This window comes from Grus americana, chromosome 1 (genome assembly GCF_028858705.1).
Source record: "Grus americana isolate bGruAme1 chromosome 1, bGruAme1.mat, whole genome shotgun sequence".
Taxonomy (NCBI): Eukaryota; Metazoa; Chordata; class Aves; order Gruiformes; family Gruidae; genus Grus; species Grus americana.
The window spans coordinates 103,870,354-103,897,539 of NC_072852.1; positions in this window are offsets into that span (position 1 = coordinate 103,870,354).

Genomic DNA, 27,186 nt, shown 5'->3' on the forward strand with positions numbered 1-27,186 from the left:
CCTGGCATCTAAACAATGTTAAAGTTGCCTATTAGGAGGGCCTTTAGATAGTGGAACAGCACATTAGTTTTAAATTGCAAAGTTCAGTCAACAAAGTGGTAGAGTTCAGATCAGAAACGTTTTACTGAGCTGTTGAAAGGCCTGCACAGTGAAATGTATTTATAGTGAACAAGAGTAGAATGGAAATCCATTTTTGTAGTCAGAAGATGATTACAATCCCCCATGTCCTCTCCTTCTCCCCCTTCCAAAAGCAAACAAAAATACCGAAATCCACTGTAAAGTATAATGGTAGTTATAACTGATTTGTCTATAAAGTTATCATATTAAACTAATTTCATTGTGCTTTAAACTGCGTGTGCATCCTGAACAAAATGTATTTTCCCCATGATGATATTACAGTATGTTATTCCTACCTGCTATGGACTATTCTTTTCCCCTTTATAATCACGTCGCCTATATGGCTGTTCACATTGGCTTCCCAGTTAGGAGTGTTTTCCACCTTGAATGAGACTGGAAACCTATATAAGTGAGAGGAATACAAAGAGGAGGAATACAAAGAAGGAATATATAAAAAAGGAATACAGATAGTGGTGCTGTTTGCGGCAGGGGTGTGGAGATGAGTTCATTCAACACTTTGCACTTTAAAAAAAAAAAAAGCTCACTTAAAAACTTTTTTTGGACTATTTGGCAAATTTTATTTACCAGTTACTTTTTACTACATCATGGGTGAGGGAGCACAAAGTGTGTATCTCTCATGAAAGGTTGGTTAAAGATGCTGGTAGAGAATAAGCTTCCAAGAACAGACAGGAAATGCAGGTTTGTTAGTGAACTACGTGGAAATGCAGCTATGAGCATGATGCAGGTTGCTCTCAAACAGACCATTTACAGATATGTGGTTGATTCTTGGTGTTTTTCTCCTCAGCCTGACTCCCTGCTTTGAATTTCTCTACCCTATACTTTCTTGGATCTCAACAGAAATCTCTTGTATTCATCTCCACTTTTAACCTGTATTGCAGTTTCTTGAATAATCACATCCTTCTGCTGTATCAGAGATCCTAAAAGGAAGACACCTGAATGGAGAAGAATCTGAGGGTTTTTTAAATATAAATGACAAGGTGCAAAAATAATTCATATTTCCTGCAGAGATAACGAGAGTAAATTATGCTTTTCTGTTTCCTAATGCATGTGTTGAGAGTGTGTGCTTTGAAAGGAGGATGGCTAAACATAGGGAAGCTGTCTTTGGAGGAAACCTGAAATGCAAAGGAGAAGAAACACCAATGAAGAAGGGGACAAATAAATGTAAAGAAAAAGAATATCAGGAATGACATGGAAAGAACCTCAAGGAACTGGAAGGAGAAGAACAGTAGGAAGGAAAAAAAGATTAAGGAAATCTATGCAATTTATTATTTTATACAGTTTATTTGGTCAGCCCATCTAAGCTCTCTTTAAATGATTCCACTTTGTTCATAGTTATAGCTGGAAATTCACCAGTTTAAGTAGGCAATATTTGGCATAATAGGGCTCATCATTACAGAGTTGGTTATAAATCTATCAGAGATGTTGGTTGTAAATGTATCAGAGAGCTGTATGGATTTTTACTACTTGAGAAAATTGCATAATTTAAAAGATATTGCATTCACCCATCAGCGAAAGGACGAACAAATGTCAGGCAGAAAACTGCTGACATGGAAGTCCATTTGGACTCCTCCTACATGACCACTGTTGCTTGCTAAGAGTGGTACTTCTTAAGAACACGGGAAGATATTGTCACTATGAACTCAGTGAAGAAATTTAATCAGCTTCACAAGTCCAAAAGCCAAAGGAAATGAGTACCATGAATACCATGTCTCATTCTCCTTCTTCTATAAGGACTGGATAATTTATAGACCTCCTGATAGTTTTCTGCAATTATTTTGGCAATTCATCCATTAACACTGAAGAGAGCTGATCACTTTAGATATCCAGTATAAATGTTTATCTTTCCAGAAGTCAATTGCAAGAAAACTGTATGAAAAAAAAAAAAAATCTTAAAAACCTCAGATAAACAAAAACCACACCTGTAATGAAAATTCAAAACATGAAAACTGAGCATTGTATAACAACTTTTGAAATGAGCCAAAATAACCCCCAACATGTCAAAAAAGTGCAGCTACTACTCACCGTGGTTACTTGATCTATCGTCTTGGGGTATGAAACATTTCACAACTGAAGGCCATAAAAATGTGCTCAGAAGGACAGACTTACAGGAGGTGTTCTGGCTCCTCACTGTTGTTTGTGTGTGAGTTATTGTGCCAGACAGTTCTGCTCTTTGCTTGTAACAACTGTGGCAGCCAGTGCTGCTGAATTAGTGCTCCTACTTTTATGAAAAGAAAAGTATTGTTTCAACCTTTGTTCAGGACTGAGGACACAATTTCAAATCTATGAGGAAGAAAATTGACAGCTTAAACTTTGACCTCCAACTAACACCGAGTTAGAAGAGGAGAATATACACCCTAAAGATCACAGAACTTCATTACTATACATGCAGTCATTGTTATTTTACTTTAATTTTTAAATTAAAAGAACATTAAGACATCTTTATTAAGATTATTCCGTGCAATTAGAACAAAACCCATCTACCCCAAATGAGGCATTTCAAAGACTTTAGAATTATTAGTACAATAATGCCTAAGTACAACATAATCATACCATGGACCGAATCAATGATCTCTCTGTTTTCCTTTTCTATATACCAAGTATTTTGACTAAAGGCATAAAAATTTTTCCTCTCTTGAAGTATGAAGCCAAAAAGTCTTCAATTATATTTATGTTGCTAATAAGTAGAAAACAACAATAGGCTATCTAAATGGAGAACTGCCTGTTTCTTTTTATACTTGCTTCTATATCAATATCTCTCTGTTTATTCATCCTGTGTCAATGAAAGCCAAAGTCAGTTTAGTACTATGATAAAAAAAAAATCCTGTATAAATTTAAGATATCTTGTACTCCTGCATTACTGTGTGTGACACTTATTTATTCCCCAATGAACTTGGTCTTTTCTACACCCATTTTTTAACAGGTAGCATGAAAACTACATAGTGTTTGAGGTGGATAGTCAGTATTCATTCAGAGCATTAAATACTTTTTTCCATGTTACCAGTTCTGTTTTGCTTTCCACACAGCCTAAGTCTTGTTACTGATTGAGCTGTTCAGAACAGCACCAAGGTCTTTTTTCTCAGTGGCTACAGAGACACAAGGCTTAAAAAAGTTCTTGACAATATTAGGATGTTCAGCAGAGAACAGAGAAACTTGGCAAGATCTGTAGAAGTTCTTCCTCAACCGTTTCACACTCGTCAAGGTCAAGTCTTCAATTGCCCAGTTTATAGTGTCATCTGATTCTTGACATCTTCAAGTTATACTTCTGCCTTCACAATCACATCATGCTAGATAATTACACCATTTTCTCAAAAAATATTCCAGCAAGGAACGGGAAAGCACCCAGTCTCATTACTTTGAGGTTTTTCTCCATCTCTCCCTGCTCTGCAAAGAGAATTTCCATTAGTTCTATGCAGAGGATGGGAGCAATGAAGTTCTGCACTGTTTTCCCAAGTGATATCAGCGATGAAGAAGAATGATGGTAACAGATGTGGCAGAGCAATATTCTTCCTACGCTGTTTTCCACTAGACCTTACAAAGATTTGCATAAATTAGAGTTGTTTGACAGTGTGTTGTGTTGGGACTGGGTAGCTGAGAGCCTAGGTACTGGATCAGCTTTCATCTGGAGTTGTAATTCTAAAACCAGTCTACTGGAAAATGTTGCTCTAGTGGTAGAGAAATCACAGTTGAGATAGGCATAAAAAATAAAAAATTATAAAAAAAAAGCAATTCCTGTATACATACAAAAACGAGGGTGGAAAAAAGCATCAGTAGTCAACCAACATGCAAGGTGGGTTAGAGAAATAGCATATTCTCAATATTACCTTGAGGGAATCTTATTTTTGGCAAAGGCAAGGATGTCTCACCTGAAAACCCATCCCATTTAAAAAGTGTCGCTAGCTAGACTCAGAAGAAATAAGTGCTAAACTCACCTCTGGTGACCTTGGTATTTGCATTTTAGAAAGAGAACTTGTGTCAAATAAGAAACCCATTTAATTCCTTTCTTTAAATTTTATTTCCCTAGTGGAATGATTTCAACAAAATCCATTTTGACCAAAATTTTCCACAAATTACAGATATTTCAGCAGAATATCAAACATCAAAATATTTCGGTGAAAAGTGGCAAGGCATCAGTTTACAAAAGCCAAGGCACAAGCAACTTATTCAATAACACTAGTAAAAAACAAATCTCTCCATAACACCAGGAAAAATGCCCCTACTCCAATTTCTTTGTGAGATTTCTCATTTAAGCCAGTTCTTATATATTTCATGAGAGTTGCAGCAGGTTTTGTACAGTGCTAACTTTTACACATAACATGAGGCCATATGTCAACTGCTCTGGCAGCCCAGTGGGAAACACAACTTTTAAGAAACCTTCTCTATAATATACGCATTTCCCCAGGATTTAGAGACAACTGACTAATGTAAACCACCGGAGAATGTAATTTACTGCATAGGTCTTTAGAGGTCAAAACTGACAACATTATTAATTGTATTACCGAAGAACCCGACTGTATAAGTAGTATAAACATCACCAAGCACTAAGTGAGGAAGAAGGTGGTTTACAGCTGGTATCTATTCATCACGCATCATCTTTGTAGGACAGGTGATGCTTCCAGAAAAGCCTGCCAGGCCTTCACCTGTGTTTATAACGCTCTTGGTTTCTTCACATATGCATTTTAGCATGGTGCATTAAAGTTTTGCTGTTCAGCTTTACAGAAACTCATCTACTACACAGTGGTGCTGTCTCATCTGAGTTAAAGCCATATGGTGTGTCCTTATAGATAATATGTTGTACTGTCAGGAAGATAATCATATGTAGAGTGGTGACACACATCCATTTTTTGAAGTCTCTTAAAACTTACTTGGTTATCAATTTAAACCCACTGGGTTAAAACATCTGTGAGAAATTACAATTGCAATCAACTGTCTTGGATAATGTGCTGCTGTCATGAAATCCTAATGCTACTTTCCAGTAGAGTAATGCTTCCCAAAGAGAACCAGAATGTTGAAATGAATGACATGACAAAACTATGAATGTTAAAAAAACAAATCCAGAAAATAATAATTTTTAAATTCTTAAAGTAGAAACATAGTTAGTTAAACCTAGGTAATACCAATACACTGAGAGAATATGTACAGAAGGAACATTTGACACGGATCTCTAATATTTAACCAGCGTGCATTTTTGTCCTTTTGAAAAATGTCCATGTTCAGAGATACAGAATATTTTTATTTGCGCCCAACGTTAGTCCAATCAAAAATGTCAGGAAAAAGTATAGTCTGCCTCTCACTCTTTAAACCAGGGACCTATACCTCACTGTAAAGCCAGCTGCAGTTTTAAATTTAATTCATAGAATAATGTGTCTCCAAGTTTGAAATTTTCCCAGCTTCTGAATAAGTGTTTGAATAAATAACTCCTTAAACTGATTAAGCCCCTTGTCTGAGAAACATAAATGCAGATATTTTTGTCAACTACTGTTCATGTTTATATACCAACATATTTGCCAACCTTGAAACATAATAGTGTAAAAATAACTTTTAAGAAACATTTAGATGAAATGTCCTGTTTCAACCTGTAATAAAATAAATATTTTTCCATAATGTCTCACAAGTTTGTAAGAAAACTAGCTTAGGTATCATATCTTTTCTTGGCTGCTGAAGGAGATGTCTAAGGAATGTGAAACGATACTGGCAAATGGTCTCGGTAACCTCTGAGGCTGTCAAATCTTAGGCTGCACAACACTAATAACTCTTTTATAGAGCATCTCTCTTAACAACACTCCTCAAGCCCAAAGGCTCAGAACATCAGCTTTTTAAGGCAAAAGCAATAAAGGTTCACTAACATTGATAAGCTGCATTTTGGTCCAGAAGCACGTCACCGAACTCATTAGCAGGTAGAATTATAAAGATAATGGACTAGGACTCCTATGGCTTGGTCATACGGAAGCTTACAGTAGTTAAGCTAATTTTGCTTTATTATTATATATTACAGGGTTTATGGTAATTTGCAGTCATGGTCTGCAGATTTGTTCCAAATGCTGTTTCTCTGCGAAGAACCTAAAGGGAGGCACAAAGAGCCACAGAATTTATTTTAGTTCCTTAAGTTTAAAGCAGGAGTGACCACTCTATGGCTCACACACCACGAGGGACTCTATACGCTCTCAGCTGTGACAGAACTCATATCTCAAAGAGAGAAATTATAAACCAGTGTGGCACTGCCAGAAAACAAACCTGTAAAGCAACAAAATTCAAGTAGCAAATAACAAAAATGAACAATTTACAGTCAGGAAGACACCCAGTGATGAAAAGTTCTGCATGTAGTCACAGCAGCACAAATCCTTAACAGCTGCCTGTGGGCCTGGCATTGCACAGTGCAAGGTTTGCCTCATCTGTGTGACTGATGATGCTTCAGAAAAAGAAAATGATAAAGGGCAAAAAGCTCTCAGAGAATGCAGCCAGGGTCTCACGTGCCTCATTTTATGAAATAACTTCAAAAGGTGCTTCAAATTTTGTTCTAAGTGGGTATATTGTGATCACGAACAGGAAGACCAAAACATTACGAAGAAAAAAAAAGGAAAAAAAGGATGATGACAAAGCGAGGAGGAAAATTAAGACAATATGGCAAAGCCATGTCTTATTTGTAAGACTACACCCACAAAGAATTCAATACGGATAGCATTTCATGGAAACCACAAAGAAATTATTCCACAGTGTCTTGGCAAATGCGTTATGTGATCATCTTTCATACCAGAAAGAACAACCACTCAGTAAAACATTCATTTGAAGTTCATTCATTCTGTACACACGCTCACACACACATACACATACATATATATGGATATAGATGTATAATGGCATAGGATAAATACACACAAAGACATACCTATGCATGTAATATATAACAAAATAAAATAAAATGCAATCTAGATGAAGACATGAAATATTCCTAATTCCAATTTACAGAAAGCAGTAAAGAAGTGAATGAATCAGCCAGCACTGATGTGCATAGTAGTGAACCAAAGAGAAGATAACAGTTGATGGGACTGTACTTTCACATAATATAATGATGAAAAGGATTTGAGGAGGTGACCAATGATATATCAACCCAAATTACATTTTAAACAGCTGAATATGAATAATTTTCACTTGTAAGTCACGACAGTTGTGATCCTACTGTCACCATACAGCTCAGTCATTTCACTCAGTGTATGCATGGAAACTTTGCTATAATTGAAGAACTTTGAGGTTCTTTGCTCACTTTTTTCTACCAATGCTGCCCAAAGTTTGTTCAAAGAGTTGAAAAAAAAAGTCCTAAAAGTGTGGCAGCTATAGCAAATGGTAGGCTTGATTAGACAGTATATGCTCAAATGGGGCATGTACCTCGACTGGTGAGGAGAACGGTCGTGCTGTCTTGCTAGAACATGCAAAAAGGAAGGTTTGTGCTGTCAGCGTAAGTTTTTCAGATACTGTGATGCTATTCATCTAAAATCCCCGTCTGAGTCAAAGACTCAACATCATTTGTTCATATTAAAATCAACTATGAGAGAAGATAATGAGAGTCTTTTAGAAGGAATTCCAGACCTGCGTCATGGGTTAGCTCTCACTGATACATGGAAGTTAGGCTGTGTGATTCTGACTTGAAACAAGACTGCTGAAAGATGAGATAATCTAAGCCACTACCCGGGCTCTGAATGACTTTGAATGTCATTTACAGCATGTCTCTGTATTAGCATTTCAGTTCGGACCAACTTTTGAATTGAATTTTGGTTGTTCCTATTGCCCATGCCTTGGTCTGCATGATAACGCAGTCTCAGAATGTACAGACCGGCTCTTTCGCACGGAGCACAGCTGAAGGATGCACTTTGTGGTCTCACCCTACTTGCTTCAGCTACAACTGGGTGTTCGGTCCATGGGATCAGTCTAGAGACAGCCTAAAATAAAACGCGGGAATGCCCACTGTGCGTCTGCTGGAACCTCAGCACCATCTGATTTTCTACACAGAGCCTCTCCACTGTGTAGCATATCTTGCTAAGATGTACACAACTTTGGGAAGGCCCGTAATTTTCCGCTGTGCCTAAATATATCTGAAGAGAAATATAACCAGCTCACAGTTATACCTTGACTACAGTCCAGCCTATAACGACAAATAAATTAGACAGCACTGGCTAGAATGGTGCAGGATTACCAAGAAAAAGATGAAATTATAAATTTAATTCTGAAATAATGTTTAATTCTGAAATAATTGGATTAAATAAGGACAGCACAATAGAAATCAGTGGAGTTAAAGCTGACTATGCCATCTGTGAACTTGGCTCACAGACTCATATTGCTAGTGGATGTTGGAAATAAAATTGCAATGCTCTAATTACCTGCTTCTTAGGATCCCTATAAATACACTGAATATAGCAACAACATGCTTAAGCACTTAGTTAGTCCATAGATACTATTAAGATAAACTATTTTCAGTCAGCTCTGGCTCATTATGTGTGTAAAATGATTGTCAACTCTGACAACCATGCTACGTTAAAAACTCTTGCCAAGTGGCGTGTATTTTAACAATGCAGAACATTTCTTAATGTGACCTATTTCAGATTATCAGCCTTTTCCATAACCTTTTCAGAAGACCTAATAAAACAATTTAATCATTAAAGTTTGGGATCATAAAAATATTTATTAATTTTTTTCCTGTGTATATTTTAATTTGTGAATTTTGTGATTTTAATTTGTATTTTAATCATGCAAGTTATAGAAAATAGCATAAGATATATTTTTTTTTGCCAAAAAAGCTCCAAGACTGGTAACTGTAGAGTTAAAACAGAATAATTTCCTGCCTCTTATTTTATTGTTGGTAGACAGATAGTACAGACAAAAGCATACTATGGCTCCGATTACAACATTTGCAATGCCACTGAAAAATAATTAGCGTTACTTTAGAATTCATGGAATTCCAGACTCCTGAAGTTACATTAGTTGCTCGCATTGAAAAATGAAGCACTTTGTGGCTAACCCTGTACAACTAAAGGGTCTAACATTATCTTGTGAATCCAGCTAGCTCTTTCCTCTCTTCCTTATGTATTTCAAGCCAGAATGCTCACAGCCTTTTCCATATTTGGTCTCCAAACCTTTATAGAGCCTGTGATATTTCAAATGCATAGTTTCCATTCCATGGGGCCAGATTGCTCTGCCAGGCTGAAGGGCCAGGGTAAACACATTTCCAATTTCAAAGCTATTTGTTTTGGTAATTCTAGATAGAGAGCTTCTGAAATTGGTATACACTCATTTTTGTGTTTACCAAAAGGCTGTTTCAGATCAGAATTATTCCCATCGCTCTCAACTTGCCAGAGTCCACATGTGTAGCATAATGTCTAAAAAAGAACCGGAACGCGGGACTCCACATATTTACTAAGAAAAAAAAAAATAGCACCCTAAACTCAACATCCTTAAAACACCACAGACTTCGTTCCACTGAAGAAATAGCTCTTGCTATATCATCATTTCTTGGGGATGAAGGAGAAAGTGTTGTCTAAAAGGTAATTTTAACAAGAAAAGTGAGAGGAAAAGGACTTTATGTAGAACAGTGATAACTTTGATGCTAATTATCTTTTACATGAAGAGAGCCTTCAAACTGAAGGACATTTGAGAAACATGGTGGTTTCACGTTACTGTGGTAAACTGAACTGCAATCGAGAAGATGTCTTGGATTAGATATTTTGGTTACAAATTTGCAGTGCCTTGTCACAAGTTCTCTGAGGCTATTAACATCATTATTATCTTATCTGTATAAGAGTGGTGCCTAGAAGACTGAAATGAGATCAAATCTCTATCACTGTAGGCATTTTATGAGAGCTCTTGTACTCACTCTCACATAAATACCAATGAAATACAATGAATGAAAAAAGGAAATTGGCAAGAATTGGAAAACTAGTTCCTCTGAGTCAAATAGGGCACACCTATCCTGCCTTGCATTGGTCCAAGAGTGGACTCGGGCATGCTGTACCCCCTATACCCCACGTACCACACTGTCAGGAAGACCATATTGTTAATTCATTGCTTAACCATCTCCTACAACACGACTGCACACCACGTCTGTGTATAGGAACTCAGTAGGAGATTTATCGAGTCCCTCGGTGGAAAAATTGCCGAGTTCACAGTATAAGTATTTCAGCAGGTTTTACTTTGAGATAGCTAGTTTAGCCCTGTGGGCTGAGTTCTCAACAGCATGCTGGAGGGCATCTTCTTGCTTAATTTCATGTCAGGGGAATCCAGTTTGTGTGCTCTGAGGCTGCTTCATGGTACCAACCAAAGCTCATCACATAAGTGAATGAGGATAACAGGGATTTGATTCAAAAGCACGCTCCTGACCCAGAGTGCAGCACTTCACGTACACACGTACGTAAGTGTTGTGCCACTCTAGGAAGACTCTTGCCTGCTTTGTCAGTCAGCCCCGTGGCATTATGGGATGGGGAGAGGTAGATTCAGCCAGACACAGCCCTACAAGAGGTGGCACGCTTTGGGCAACTGGTCAAGGCTTCCCCCTCACCAAGCTCTAGGACACCAGCAAAGTCTGCAGCTTAAAACAGGCTTGTATCCAAACTTCTTGGATTTGAGCATCTTCTGGGTCAACTATTTCTAGAAGAGCCAAAACGAATAAACCCAGATCCCCTCTCAGCCCAATGGCTTATCATCCAGAGCACATTTTTTCCCTCAGTCAATATATACTCCACAGAAATGGTTGCCATTGCTCAATAACGTTACCATTATAAAGGAGCAAATTTGCTCCCCTTCCAACATCTTTGTGTTGTCATAAGTTCATGTAAGCAGCTGTATTTTAGACCTAGCAATATGAAATCTTCAGTGGGACTACTATCTTTATAAAAGTGATTATACAATAGAAGGAAATTTCATTCTCCAGGTAATTCATGTGTGACTTAAAATTTTTATTTCCTATGGGTAATTTTTTCTCTCATCAGGAAAATATGTTTCATGGGTATATCATATATCATATTTTAAATAACAAATTTTAGTGCATGATATCCAATACCACATTCATTATTTTAAATAAGACTAGGAAATCTAAAACTATAGAAAAAAGTGCTATATATGTCTAATCCATAAAAAGAAAGTTTATTGGCCATGTAAATGTTTAAAAATAAATGCTATATAAGAATTTGGGGAAATGCTGGATTCTTAAAATAGTTCTTATAATCTAAACGGAAGACTATTGCTCCTAAATATATTAATAATCAACCATCTGAAATAGATTAACTGTTCCAGAAGAAACCTAACATTATTTTTCAAAGAATCCTATGAATACTTTTATTTGTATATGTGTTTATATATGTGTACATGCATGTTTATGTATACGCATAAATGCATATATAGCTGAAGTTACTTAATATGCATATACTGAATGCTACATATATGCATAAACATGCAAAGCTGGGGCCGCAATGAGAAACTGTTATTTAAATATTTTGTTTCAAAACACATTATTTTAGGCTGTACTCTCTCTTGCTGATTTGAGAAAGTCATGTCATCTTTAATTCATATGGACCAAAGCAGCAGGAGATAAATACTTTTTACTTTTTACTCAAAACTTTATGACTTGTGTCATTTCTGCCCTAACCTTGGCAACACTTAAGAAGCTTTTATAATAATATTTAAAACATTTCATGAATTCACAAATATGACATCTCCTCAGAAATGTGAAAAAGCAATCAGGGAAAACAGAATGAAAATTAGAATATTTACCCGCTTTAAACCAAGCAGCTAGCAGCCAGAGGTGGTAAAGTGGCCCATACTGGGGTTTAACAGCCTTCTGTTGCAGAACAGGGTGAGAAAATGGTTTCTAGAACATAGCAATGGTTACAGTAACAAAACCCATAAAACTATCAGTAAAAAAAGTATTTATACATAAAGATGCTATATCACAGTGCATAAAATTACAAAAATAATTTCTAATTTGTTCTTGAAAAATAAAAATGGAACTCTTTAGAATTTGTAATAATAAGTATGCATTTCAACAAATCTTAACGAATTTAAAAAAAAAGTCTATCAGTCTAAAATGACTAATGAGACTACCTGATCTTGTTTACATCTGACTTCAGCAAAACTCTGTTTAGACAGAAAAAGCCCCATTTGGTGTGTGAAAATCAAGGGCACATACAGGAGCACACACATTTTCATGACGCACATGACTGCATGCGATAATTAGAATCATAGAATCTTTAAGGTTGGAAAAGACCTCTAGGATCATCAAGTTGCCTAAAAATCATCATTGCCTAAAAATATTCAACTTTTCTGAGGATATCCAGTTTAGCCAATACATACCTTTGCCATCATTGAGCTCTCCAACTGTGATCAACACATAGTGCAAAATTTAATGATGCTGCACTCCAGAATCCTAACACACTATCTTGTCTGAAATATTTTATCTAGTTTAGATGAAATAATCCAGCTAAATTTGTTTACAATACTTATATCTCCTTTACTGGAACACTTGAGCTCCTCACCATCTTTTAGTGGGGACATCCATTAAGAAAACTCATTTTTGCTTGCAGTTTATAGACTGTGAACCTCAGAGCAGATCCGCACAAGACATTTGGTGAGCTGCTCTGAAAGTCCTCTCCTACCAAAAGAGGAAAGGCAGAGCACAACTTCCGAAAGCATCTGACGAGTTGTGTACGAAGGAGGAAAAAGCGAGCTCACTTCCTTTTGGATGAAGGGCACAAGATCAGCGCAGCCACCCATGAAGCCTCAGCTTGCAACCCCATGCTGTTCCCAGCCTGTAGATTCTTTGCTACCTACTGCGATTCCTTGCTCAGGGAGAGGAGTGCGTGCAGCGTGTTGGAAGAGGTTGGTGCCTACGTATGGATTTTCACCAACCTCAGCTTGCTGAAGGAGTCACCTAACCGAAGTAATCTGAGAGACAGAGTTACTCTTCTCCAAGATCAGCAGGTGCTTTATGATGAGCTGCAGAGAGGTACCCCTCTTTGATCTCCATGTGGGATTAAGACTCTCTGTCACCTCAGGATTTAGGTGTCTAGGTCTGCTGTTTGTCACAAGGTGGAGTCTGTGGTAACGGCTGCCCTGTATTTAATGACTGTGTGATTAGCTGACAAAGTCTACTGTGAAGGCTGTCGGAGTCTTCTGCATACTTAACTCCTTGCATATGGAAAGTCAGGCTTTTGACATGCCCACAATAGTTTTGCCCTTGAGTCACGCTATCCAGGTTTTCTTCAGATAAATTAGTTTTCCACCTGCAGAACCTGAGGATTTTGACCATCTGAGTAGGAAGTCTGGATGACCCAAAGTGCCAGACACATGCCACTGCAGATTCAGAATCAACATAGAGCAAATGTGCTCGGAGTCCGGCATGTCTTGGATGTGCTGGATACCACACAGATTAAATCTGACACATTCTGGGATTGCTTGGCTCAGCAGATGCACAGCCTCGTAGGTCTGCAGATATTTTCAAGTTTATAGACAGAAATAGGAAGAATGTCATCTAAGATTATTTGAACCCATATTCCCTGTCTTCTGTTCTAGCAATGAGTGACAGGTATTCGGGAGTGATCAGAGGCTTTCACTTTCAATGCTAGAAATAGTTTGTTTTGTGTTGAAAAAATAACTAGTAACTGGACCAGAAAAAGGGAGGGAGGAAGCCAGAGGGGATTTCACTCTTTGGCCTGGTAGTAAGGGAAAATAAAAAGCGGACAGTATGTCCGACATGACCTGTCATTTTTTGTGTAAGAAAGCATTAGGTAGATTTGCTTTGACACAGAGTAGATTTGGCCACAGAGGCGAGACAGGGGAGGAAACTGTTCTTTGTCATTTTTTTTTATCAGGATTAGACATTGTGAGGCACACTCACAAATAGATCTTGTCTGAGCAGTTTTACTCATAATAATATAGACCTTCAATGAGCTACGCAACATTTTTTGAGGAGCTGTACAGGCACCTTGTTCTTGCAAAAATAAATGTGAATAAGGGAAGCACATATCCTGGTGGCTCTAGCCACTCACCTGAAGCATAGATTTCTATAGCCGGGACAGAGCACTGAGCTCAAGTGTCTTGAATTCCAAATTGGCCCTGTGGTGGGTTGACCCTGGCTGGAGGCCAGGTGCCCACCAGAGCTGCTCTGTCACTCCCCTCCTTCACTAGACAGGGGAGAAAAGGCATAACGAAATGCTTGTAGGTCGAGATAAGGACAGGGAGAGATCACTCATTAATTATCGTCACGAGCAAAATAGACTGAACTTAGAGAGGGAATTCATCTAATTTATTACTAGGCAAAACAGAGTAGAGGAATGAGAAAATAAAATCAACTCTTAAAAACACTTCCCCCCACCCCTCCCATCTTCCCAGGCTCAACTTCACTCCCGGCTTCAACCTCTGCCCCCCTCAGCGGCACAGGGGGACGGGGAATGGGGGTTACGGTCAGTTCATCACACGTTGTATCTGCCGCTTCTTCATCCTCAGGGGGAGGACTCCTCTCATCATTCCCCTGCTCCAGCATGGAGTCCCTCTCATGGGCTACAGTCCTTCACAAACTGCTCCAGCGTGGGTCCCTTCCACGGGGTGCAGACCTTCAGGAGCAAACTGCTCCAGCGTGGGTCCCCCACAGGGTCACAAGTCCTGCCAGCAAATCTGTTCTGGCGTGGGCTCCCCTCTCCACGGGTCCACAGGCCCTGCCAGGAGCTTGCTCCAGCGTGGGCTTCCCACGGGCCACAGCCTCCTTCAGGTGCCTCCACCTGCTCCGGCGTGGGGTCCTCCACGGGCTGCAGAACTGAACCATGGATACAGCCTCAGCTTTGTAGACAGAGAAATAAAACCCCAGCAATAAACAAGAACAATTCAGATAGTGTAAGAAAAATATAGTAAAATTACAACATTTATGTCAGGTGGCTGCTATCTTATTAAATTACATATTAACTGGATTGGATAACTGTCTGGATTTCATGCAAATATACTTTGAGCATTTAAAGACAAAAGACATTAAATTTGAATTAGGTACTTATTATGATCTTACCCTCTGATCCATGAAAGCACTGAAACACCTGTTCCAATCCATGTTTATTTTACCAGAAACTTAAGTATTTGTATAAATATTCTGTTGAATGAAGACATTTTCCTAGAACAAGATGTTGGCTTCCAGGGACACTTTGAAGCTGGCCGAAACTTCCAACTGTATTTGGTTGTATGTCACTTTTAGATCCTTTCAGTTGAATCCTACATTGGAAACAAATTGCTGTTTAAGGAATAAAACGGAAAAAAGGAAAGTCAAATAGAAACATGTTAGGCCAGTTATCCTTCCAGTTTTCCACAGTGATGTGAAAGTTGAGCTGCATATATCTGTCCACCATACTCTGTGTATTTAGCAAAATCAGAGACCCCTCCCCCAAGTCCTAAATCCAAGGAGGAAATTATAACAAGGATAAAGGGCATTTTTAGTTCCTTTTTTCTGTCACACTGCTTCTCTGTGAACTGATCATGAATTTCTGCCACCACAAAAACAGTTGGAAGACTAGGTTCCAGATCATATTGCAAACCCCTGATGAAACATCTCTGCAACTGGAATAGGTAAGTAGTTTTTATGAAGAGTATTTAACATGTCATACCTTATTCTTTTGGTTTTGAGCTTTTGGCTGAGATCTTCAAGTTTTATGCCACAGGCCATTTAAGACATTTCTGTAAACTCATTTCACATATGAATCACTAAATGCTGGATTTTGAATTTGACTCTTCCCTTACCTTATTTTATAGATGAGAAAGCTCAAGGCTTCTCAGCTACAAATTCAGTTTTGTCCTTCCAAAGATCCTTCAAGGAAATTCAATTTAGCAGCATAAGCAATAAGCCAGATCTGAAGGAGTCACCTGCTGGCAGGTGAGCATGACTTGGTGATGGGGATTGCTGAAGGGTCATGAAAGACACAAGGAGTTGCAAACAGATATTTAGGAGTTGGATTCAATGATTCTTATGAGTCCCTTCCAACTTGAAATATTCTATGATTTGTGTGATAATGGGAATGTGGTAAAATTTTGAGGCTCTCCATGTGGCAGGAAGGACTACAGATGAATGAGATGGAGTGGTAGTGTTATTAGGTAAATGAGATGGATTTGGGGTCCACAGCAGGTGGGGAAGAAAGGTAGAGCTGGGGCTCTGCATGGAGAAAAGAGACCAGAGTTGGAAAAGGATAGAAGGACATTGCTGGAATAACCTGGTAAGTGAGGGGAGAATAAAGCCCAACTTGGGAATTTCACCTTCATCTTCTGTTGCTCGCTATTCTCTTCTGTTGCCCTTCTTCACTCATGATCCAAATAACCCCATCCCAGTCCTGTGCTTACTGCCTCTGTTGCCCCTGAGCCAGGAAAGCAGTGTGGAGCAGAGACTTCAGGATAATAAAGCAATAGCTGCCCTCATACCTGCTGCATGCTAGTGCCACCAGAGACTGAGACATGTAGGTCATCCATGCTGACCTACATGTCCTCCAACACAGGCAGAACAGCCTTTCCCTGCTACTGCCTGCCTCCTAAACTGGTGCCTATGTTTCCTATGCTGTTTGCTGGCTCTGCTCCAGGCGTAAGCTCCAGCTTCCACAAATAGATCCACCGCAATCAGTGTGACTACTCATGTAAGTAATGGCTCACAGCTGGATGCAAACAAGTCATGAGCTCCCTACATTTTTAGTTTTTTGAATTTTAGTAGTTTTCTTTTGCCTTTTTTTTTTTTTCTGAGAAATTGGATAAGTAAATTGCTTTTCCTAAGCTCCTCTATGTTTAGGATCACAATGATCAGCACAGTAAGACAAATAAAAAGGAATCTCATTAAGCAAAGTTATCCCAATGCTGCTGCAACTCATAGCTTTTTTTTTGTTATTGTTCTATGAAGCTCTTTTGCTGATATTGTCTTTAAGAGCACTGAACAACTCTCCTGTGATTTCAAAACATCCGAAATTCTACTAAATCCAGTTGAGGTGTTCAGAGTTTATCAGTTCAGATGTTTTTGTGAGATCACACTGAAATAATTTTTCTCCAGCTATTCTGTTTCTGGTAGTATGTGGGTTCAGGTATGAAAGTGTTATTCCCTAATGACCGTGCCCTCATCAAAAGTGACTAGAAGAAATTGATGCTCTTTTCTTAGACTCTTTTAATAAATCTGAAGAAAAGCCACACCCCCTCTCCCTCCTCTCCTTCCCCCCCCCCCCCAAAAAAAAAACCAACCCAAAACCAAAAAACCCAAAAGATGACAGAAATCTCTGGACAAAAGGATTTTTTTTGCTGAGGAGCTGATTTTTAAATGCTTGTGACTACAGTGGGACACACTTTCAAAAAGTGTTCAGTGTCCAGCTGTTACTTCTGTAAAAATGATGTCTGGATCTTTGGAGAATTTAAACGCTGCCACTGGCTACTTCACTGGTGCCTTAAAATGCTTTAGTTTCTCTTGAAAGCTTAACTCTGCAAGCAGGCAATAGAATCTTCTGAAAATCCTTGTACTTCCTAGTAAATGTCACAAAAGTCCTTCCTCATAAGGATGTGGCAAAGAACATCCTCACCAACCCTTAAAAAAGTGAATATCTAAATTAAATCTATTTGAGCTGAAATCTATCTGAAAATATTTTCTAAAAAAATTAATTTCTTCTGAAATTCTTTATACAGACATATTGCTTTGTGATGTACTTCCATCCACCTTTTCCTGACAGCTACCTCTGTCTCTGGGTTGTGTAGCTGATCATTCCTACTGCTAAGCCTGTTCTTTCCTTTGCAGTAACTAAAATTCCTCATCCCACTTTCCCTGCTCATCTCCTGTCCCTGTCTCCAGGCTGAGTTCACCTTCCTTTCTTGCTGCATCTGTAGCAACGTCATACTCGTTTTTTTAAGATCTCCCTGTCACCCCGTTCAGTTCATATACTCTGCCCTCACATCTCTATAAAACTCTTCCTCTGACCAGAACTGACCTCTTCTTTCCTTACAGTCTCTTACTACACCTGAAGTTCTGTGAAGGACCAATATCTCCAAAAAAGAAGATGAGTTAAGAAAGCCATAAAGGCTGCACAGGACATTCCCACTCCAATTTTCAACATTAATGAGCATTTTTGCCAGTGTTTCCTATTTCAGTGATTCCCTAATTCAGCCCCAAACCTGTTTGCGACATCAGAACTTCTATTTGTAAATTTTTTAGCACTGAAGTCCATATGAACAATTTCATATGAAATTTGAAGTTAGTAAAGCTATGAAACCTGAAAAGTGTAAAAACATTTTTTCAGCTACATTGTCTTGCCATATATGTCTAAGCAAGTGGACTTTCTGGAAAAAACATTTATAAGATGGTGAGTTTTAGGCCAATAAGGCAGAAAGATCCTCTGCCTATCTCGTGCCTGTCTGAAGTGGAAACAACTTTGAAGAGAGATATGTCCATCTAGTTGGAGGCAGAGGCATGCCACGTGTTTTAAATCTGCATTTACAACACATAGCAGTCTTGCAACATAATGAATAGGTAAGGACAGGCACATTGGCAAGACAATATCTTGCTTCTTCCAGAATTTATCTGTACATATTAGGACTGTACTTTTGATGAAGTGACAAGGAAACATGAGCTGCAAATATCTGCTCACTGCCTCAGCTGAAAATAACTTCACTTACCACTGTTGGGAGCACCTTGAAAAACCACACTGAGAATATTAACGCACACCTGTAAACATCAATTGTACTTGTAAACGTAAGTCGCTTTCTCTAGGCTGTTAGTTTTTTCTTCATTTTGTTCAGACACAGCAAATAGATGTGTCAGCTTTTTGTTGGTTCAGTAACAGAGAATAATCTCTAGAATCTGATTATCCCAATTTGTATATAGTCTGCAGTTATTTAAAATAAGTAGTATGGAGATTTAGCTTTGCTTCAGAAATCAACGAGTATGGCATGAGTCACCCCACTGCAATAGTCCCTCCACATTCCAGTCTTAATTGTCTCCAAATTAAGAAAAGCGTTAGATGTATCTTACTGCGAGAAAATGAATATTTCTGATCCCTACTGCTAAATAACACAGCAGAGAATTCCTCTGAATGTACACCAGATCAGTTTGCTAATATGAAAACTGTCCCCTGAATGCATTATTCAATCATTTTTCATTTCAGCAATTATTTATAATTTGTTAAACCCGTAGACTAATTTCACAAACAAAAAGTGAATGTTACTTCTTTATCAAGAGGGGTCCCTGTGAGCTTCCAGCCTTTCTTAGCTCTTGACAGAAACTTGATTGCAATAATGAAGTGTTATAGCTACAGCTCTGTTAAAAAACACTGCTTTTGTTTCTGAACTAAGTTGTGACAATTGCCTCCCATTTGAATCAATTTTACACAAGCCTTGTAACAATTTTTTGCTCTGTGATTATTTATTACGCATTATTACCTGAGTGCTTAGTGATTCCCATCACTGTGGAGGACTCGTCCTGCTGAGAGCCATATACAAATTGATGGGCAAGCAGCCTTCGCTTTAAAGCGCTTGCAGTCAAGGGTCCAAAACACGCCATGTGTGCTGACAAGAGGAGCTCCACCACCCACCCACACAGCACCCAAGGGGGACATCAGGACCAAGGGTGATGGTACAACCCTGCCAGTGATAAGTGCTCTGGTTTTGATCCAGAAAAGCGCCGAGGTACAAGTATTTACACTGGGCACCAAAGTAGCCCATTTACACCAGCACCTAACAGTTAGGTGAGTGGTTAGGTAAGGCAGGCAAGCCTAGCTGGTATAAGTCACCTCACTAGGAACAGGATCTCCACCTCCACACGTGCATAAGATCAGACTCAGATGCATAAAGGTTTTCACTTGTTGTGCTGGTTTTCACTGTGGTAGAGTTAATTTTCTTCACAGTAGCTAGTACAGGGCTGTGGTTTGGATTTGTGCTGATACCAGTGCTGCTAACACAGGGATGGTTTGGTTCCTGCTGAGCAGCGCTCACACAGAGCCAAGGCCTTTGCTGCTCCTCACACCACCCCACCAGCCAGCGGGCTGGGGGTGCACAAGGGGTTGGGAGGGGACACAGCCAGGACAGCTGACCCCACCTGACCACAGGGATGTTCCATACCATATGGCATCATGCTCAGCATATAAAGCTGGGGAAGAACAAGGAAGGGGGGACATTCAGAGTGATGGCGTTTGTCTTCCCAAGTCACCGTTATGTGTGATGGAGCCCTGCTTTCCTGGGGATGGCTGAACCCCTGCCTGCCCGTGGGAAGCTGTGAATGAATTCCTTGTTTTGCTTTGCTTGTCTGTGTGGCTTTTGCTTTCCCTATTAAACTGTCTTTATCTCAACCCACAAGTTTTCTCACTTTTACTCCTCTGATTCTCTCCCCCATCCCGCTGAGGGGGACTGAGCAAGTGGCTGCGTGGTGCTTAGTTGCTGGCTGGTGTCAAACCACGACAATGGTTGCAGAAGTGAGACCTGGATCTTTATGCAAATACTTCCCCTCGCTTCAAAGAACCCTTTTTTTAATAAGTTTTAAGGAAAAGACATGTTTGTCTTATATTAATGCAGTTTCCACCTCAGTAAATCAATGCCATTTAGGAAACATCTTATTAAAAACAGGTTCTGGTTTTGAATATCTAAGAAACCCTGCCTAACAAACTTGAGCTCTATGTGGTTTCTTGTTTTCTTAGCTTATTCTGCATTATCTAACCTACACAACATTTCAGAAAAAGTACCTTTGTGTAAAACCTGCCCACAAAAATCAATGCATAAGTGGTAGAAAAATAATTTTTACTACTGCCCGCATTATCTCCAACACATGAAATTTAACCAGCGGAGCTTGAATTCAATGAAAAAAAAATACATATTAAAAATTATAAATAGCAAGTGCAGAAAATTGAATACCATCTGGGAAAGCATGTGGAAAATGTTTTATTGCACAGGAGAGTCCAGACGATATTGACCAAGCCTCTCTTGACTTTCTCTAAAACATTTGTTGCATTAAAAACAACCCCTAGGAGCAGTGATTTATTTCTGAATCCCCTGGGTGTGCAGAGACACACAAAGGTCCTAAATCTGCTGACTAAGATAAATTGCAGGTTGGAATACATTTAAGAAATGATAATGCCAAATGCAGGAAAATATACAGAGAAACAGCAGATAGTAGTGGAACGGAGTACATGACCTGCCTATGAAGTTACTACACACAGCCAAAGAGCAGATATAACTGCAGACGAATTCCCTCAGCTTTCAATCCCTACAGAAATAAACTACTATTAAGAGAACACATATTTCTCTCTGCAAGTGAATCCTTCAACTGCTTAGCAAAGATGACTGGAAAACTGCTGTTGCAGTAGGAGAAACAAACTTTTTTTGAAGCTGAGGAATGATTAGGAGAAAGGAATGTGCTGAAATTCATTTAATGTCTTAAAATTCCAAGGCTAAAACAAGCATGAAATAAAAAAAATATAAGCAAGTGATCATTAATAGACACACCTCCTGCTACTATGGCTGCCTGCTGCACAGTGCTTTGTGTCATGCTCTGAAGCATCTGGCATTGGCCAGAATTTGAGTCAGGACACAAGATTCAATGGACCAGTGGTCTAATAGGGCATGGGAATTCCTGCGGTCTTGTTTTGTAGACAGGTGCAGTCAATCCTGGTTTTGGTCTGTTTGTTTGTTTTTTAAATCTCCTCCCCTGTTTCTCTCTGCATATAATGACTGAAGAAGCATCTCATCAAGCTGTCACTGCAAGCCTCTGACAGACCAGGTCCTACCTTGGGCCAGGGCTCAGCAGTCAAATAGCAAGTACAGAGCGACAAGAGCAGCTCGTGGAGCAGTGCAGGTGAGAGAAAACAGAACCTGCCATCACTGCCTTGCACTCACCTGCCTTCAGTCGTCTCACTTCCCCTGCTTCCAGGCACTCAAGAGAGGAATGAGATTGTATCAGGTCCGGCTGGGATGGCGTTAGTTCTCCCCGTCGCAGCGCTCACGGCGCTGTGCTGTGCATCGGTAGCTACCAAGGTGTTGGTACCACACCAGGGCTGTGGCTGCTGCTGAGCAGCGCTGGCACAGCACCAAGGCTGTCTCTCTCCAACATCCCCCCTCGGCAGTGGGCTGGGGGTGGGCAACATCTTGGGAGGGGACACGGCCAGGACAGCTGACCCCAACTGACCCAAGGGATATTCCATACCATACGACGTCTGCTCAGCAATAACAGGTAAGAGAAAGGAGAAGGAAAGGGGTGGGGGGGTGGGGGGGGCATTTCTTATTTATGGCGTTTGTCTTCCAGAGCAACCACTACACATACTGAAGCCCTGCTTCCTGGGAAGAGACCGTTCATCACCTGCTGATGGGAAGTAGAGAATAAATGTTTTGTTTTTCTTTTGCTTCTGTGCACGGCCTTTGCTTTTGCTTTATTAAACTGCCTTTATCTTGACTTGCGAGTTTTTTTCCATCTTATTTTTCTCCCCTCCCTGTCCTGCTGAGCACCTGGTGTCCAGCCAAGGTCAACCCATCACAGAGATGCACCAAAGCAGCCCTCTGTCCACTCAAGAAAGCAGCTAAGCAAAGACCTTGGAGTTAATATCAGAGAACTCCAAGCTGAAAACTGACATAGAGAATTAAGAGGGGATATTGGAATGGGAATTTGTCATTGATAGCTAGGAGATAAGACAGTTTAATAAAAAAAAAAAAATCATGCTTATAAATTAATCATCTTCTACTGAGACTGCTTCACATGTTTATTGTTGCATTGTTTGTACAGCACTACCACAGTGTGGTGCAAAAACACTAGAGATGGAAGTCATTCCAGAGGGGATTTGAGGAATTGTTCTGGAATACAGAACTCAGTTCATCTCCACAGAATCCATGGTAAGGTAGGGATAATACCATTTAAAAAAAAGGAAAAAAAAGAGACATTAATAGAATTTTTTCTCCAAGTGAGAACAGCTTCACCAGCTGGGCTGAAAGGAAAAGGGAGGGCACAACTAATTCTGTTATGAGCAGATCTTTCCAGAGACAGGTTTCACTACCCCTCTGTTACCACAATACTCATTCTGCATATGACTTAAATCCTATTTCCTATGCCAACAGGGTCTCACCATTTTCCTTCTTTAGAAAGCCAGCCTTAGCACTTCTCCTAAACTCTGGATTTACTTAGAGAAGAGGCCAGCGGGGCAATCAACGTTTGACCTGATGCTGTGAATTTTCCTTCACAGAAGAAAGGACTCCAGTTTTTCTCCTGGATCAGTTTTCACAAAATAGGACCTTCATCTCTGAGATCTCCTAATCTGAATTGGGGAACAGTTTCAGAAGTAAGTGGAAGCAGGACTGAGACACAACAGGATCATATACTCATACTTGCCTGGAAAATCAGGTCTAAATTACGAGACTTCAAGCAAAATAGATATTCTGACATAGAATTATTTAGCTAAATAGAAATGTTTTGATTTCTTCATTCATTTTTCTATATTTCTAATTTTAACAAAATATATAATCTGTTTTCTCACCCTAGGAAGGTCTGCTTCTGCCAAGAAAATTCAGATGAGCATGGGCTTCCAGACAGCTCATCAAGAAAAAATACCCAAAACCTACCTTCTATAACTAGCTGGATATTGTCACTGACTCATAGGAATGTCTTCCATTAACCCTCCTCTTTTATCTTTCACCAGCTCATGTACTGGTTTATTGTTCTAAAAGAACTCCTATTTTTAGCTAATTAAAGTTCATTGGGCTCTCCATTTAGATAAGTGTCTATCATCAGATGGGAACGTTCACTCCCACCACACGATTCATATTTGTAAGGCTATTCACTCACCCACCCACCAGACTGCTAGCTCTGCAGCCTGCCGCAAAAACATATATCACAATTTCTTACACATTCTGTGCTGTAATGACCTACTACACTTGTGAAACACAACAGCCACGGAAACTCTCCCGGTACCCGTCCCAGGACAGCTCTACACCTGTGACATGTGAGTATACAGAAACATGAAAGGGCAAGCTACCCGCCACCCCCACATAATGTCTTGGTTCTGGCACACAGTTCCATTTAGCAGAGCATTTAGTCATTTAGTCATACTTTTAGCACTAAATGTTTTGTGGTGTAGACCCTTCACATTGTTCCGCTTAAGCTGAGCTTAATATAAGCAGTCATATCTCAGAAGTCAGAAGGGTATCCTGTCAATGACATTAAGTTTTGCTTTTCAGGGACATGAGTAAAAGCAATGTCTACCAATTCTTGGCTGTCCAATGCACAGCAGTGATGCTGTAGCACATCTGTGTGCAAGGATGCAAGGTCTGCTCTCAGCCCACAATAAGTTCTTCCAGGGCTGCCACTCAATGAGTCCTTTGGGAGGTGTGTGCGCGCGCGCGTGTGCGCGTGTTAAAATTCTGTATTTCAAAACATGTCTCGGTTTTGAAAGAGGCAGAGAACAGGTCACTCACTGTTACTCGGGACAACTATAAGCGCACTACCTGCTCAGATGTAATCTACAGAAAAGCAGCTGACCTCCTAAAGATGTGATACCTGAAAGTAACAAGTTGAAGTAAAACAACTGCAACACTCCAGAAGATTCTGAGCAACAAGAAAAAATGAGAGGTCTGCAGTGAGATTGCTCCTGATTTTTATGGTTTTTTAATTGAGCTCAACAGGTCAGAAGCAGAAAGCTGTACGGCCAACCAGATTTCTCTGCTACCCACATCTTGTTTATTGATGAGTCATCTTCGTGCTGCCACTGCTCTCAGCTCCTTCCTTCCCTCCCTGTCTGTGGCTTTTCTTTCATCCTTGCCAATATCTGCTATAAGGTCTGACCAGTCCCAACAATTGATCGAATGAGAAATTGTGAAAAATAATCTACAGCCAAGAGAAGATGCTAAAAACTTCTTCCATTTTACTCTTTCCTCCTCTTTTCTTCAACCATGTTAACCCAGCACCTACTTTAAGGCTTCTTGTGCTTTATCCAAAATACCAGACCCTGGCTGCCTTTAGCAACATGCTAAAGAAACACTCGTTATTTATTGGATATGACATAGCATTTCCTACATTCCTGGTTCAGTCTTTGATCTCTCCTGACAATTTATTTTAAAGAATTTTGCTATCTTAAAGGATTATAATTGGTACATGCTGTCCTTTCAAAAAGGATTTTTTTAAAAAGAAAATAAAAAATGCCTCAAATATCATTTATGTTCTTTCTGCTTTTAAAAAGTTCAACCAAGTTCACATTTACCAGACAGTTAAGAAATATTTATATTTGTTTTCTTTTCCTTCAGCAGCAAACCACTAATGCCTTATGACACCTTTATTACAGCATTCTCCTGTGAACTGCTCCTTTCAGTCCTTTGATCGTGAGCCAGCGAAGAGCCTCAGTGTGTCACCTTGGTGTCACTGCAAGTCGTGATTGCAGGGCAGGTTGGCATTCTTTTGCTCTTATGCACATTTAGCAACTTGTCTTCACTGAAAAAAAAATATTTAAAAGCCTTGCCATCAGTTGGGTGGGTTTCTTTTGTTTGTTTTCTTTGCTGGTTGTCTTTTGCTTTTTTTTTCTTTTCTTGTATGCTACTCTTTAATAACAAGAAAGCTAAGTTTGATCGATGCTCTTTTACAGGGTGCTAAAGCATAAGTTAGCACTCCTCTGTGTATGTAGATCTACATCTCTGCCAAGATCAGCCAAACTTACTTCTGGAAGCAACTTCCAGAAGCTTTATTAGTCAACAGTTCTGTATTTTTAATTGTGTCTGTGCACTTTGAGTGCTCACGCTGCCAGTCCTGTATCATTACTGCCGGCTAATAAGCACGACAAAGACTCAGTGCCCCATGACCAGTATCTCTGCATTCCCCATCTCTTGGGTGGCTCTGTGCCCCAGGATGCACAGGGATACAGCTGCAGTGTACAATGAGATGCCAGCTGAATGTCAGATACTTATTTTTTTTTTTCTATCCTACAAGGTTTTCTGAATATTTCTAAAATATTCACCCATTTGAAAACATCCTAGCTTCCTACTTTTAGTCTTTTTGCCACCTGCATGGACACTGAACAGATCTGCAGCATTCTTGTGTCTGACCTATAGACATCCTAGGAAATTCTTCTGCATATACAGAAATTCAACATGTATAACTTTTAAACAGCATTTGAGGACATCAGGAAGAGGATATAGAGTTTACTGAAGTGAACAAGCAAACAGTGCTGGCTACTGCAGGCATCTATCAGCTACACAAGGAAGAATGATACTTCAAGGTCTAAGAAACAAACAGTAACTGATAGAACCACTCTTTCATGCAAATCTGGGACTGTTGGGAATGGCTGCCACACTTTTGGCAGGGTTGGAAGGGTTCAGTCTAGACTACAACTCAACAGCTCAGAAGTAGAAAGCAAGTTAACGTAGGCAGTGGAAAAGAATGGTGAACGTCACCAGAAGACTGCAAGTCTAGCTTGTGCCAGGCAGATGCCAGTCACTGGAGAATCAGTTTCAGGTCAGAAAAAGCACAGAGAAAAGGGCTGTCACTCAAGTATGCAAGGCCACTACTTGCATTTTACTGTACAAAGTCAGAAGGAAATAGCTTCTTGAAGAGCAGTGCAGTCAGAGATAGGACCCATATCCTAATGAGATTTTTTTTCCTATGACTACATAAACAGGAAAGCTGTTAATTTTCTTCAGTTCTGTAAGCACCTGTCTCAAGTGGGAACATTTCACTGAATATCTGTGCTGACTGATCAAAGGTGGTGTATAACATAACATTTACATCATTAGGAACATATGTCATTTTCAGAAGATGCAAGCAGGGATCTTTTTCTTGACCAAACTCTCCACATTTCTGGAATTGCAATATCAAGGGTAGTTTTATCCTTTGCTTCCCTTATTTTTGGGCCCATAAGAGAGACATCTGACCAGTACCACAAAGATTCAGCTAACATTTGAGAACATGTGCAGATTACATTTAATATACTTTTAGTTTCCTGAAAGGATATGCAAATGTATCATGAGTCAGACCGATATTAGCAAAGTTGATGTTTCTATTATTATTGCTATGTACAGCATACTGAATCATCTTTGTAAGCTAAGGTGACTATTAGTAGCTGAGGT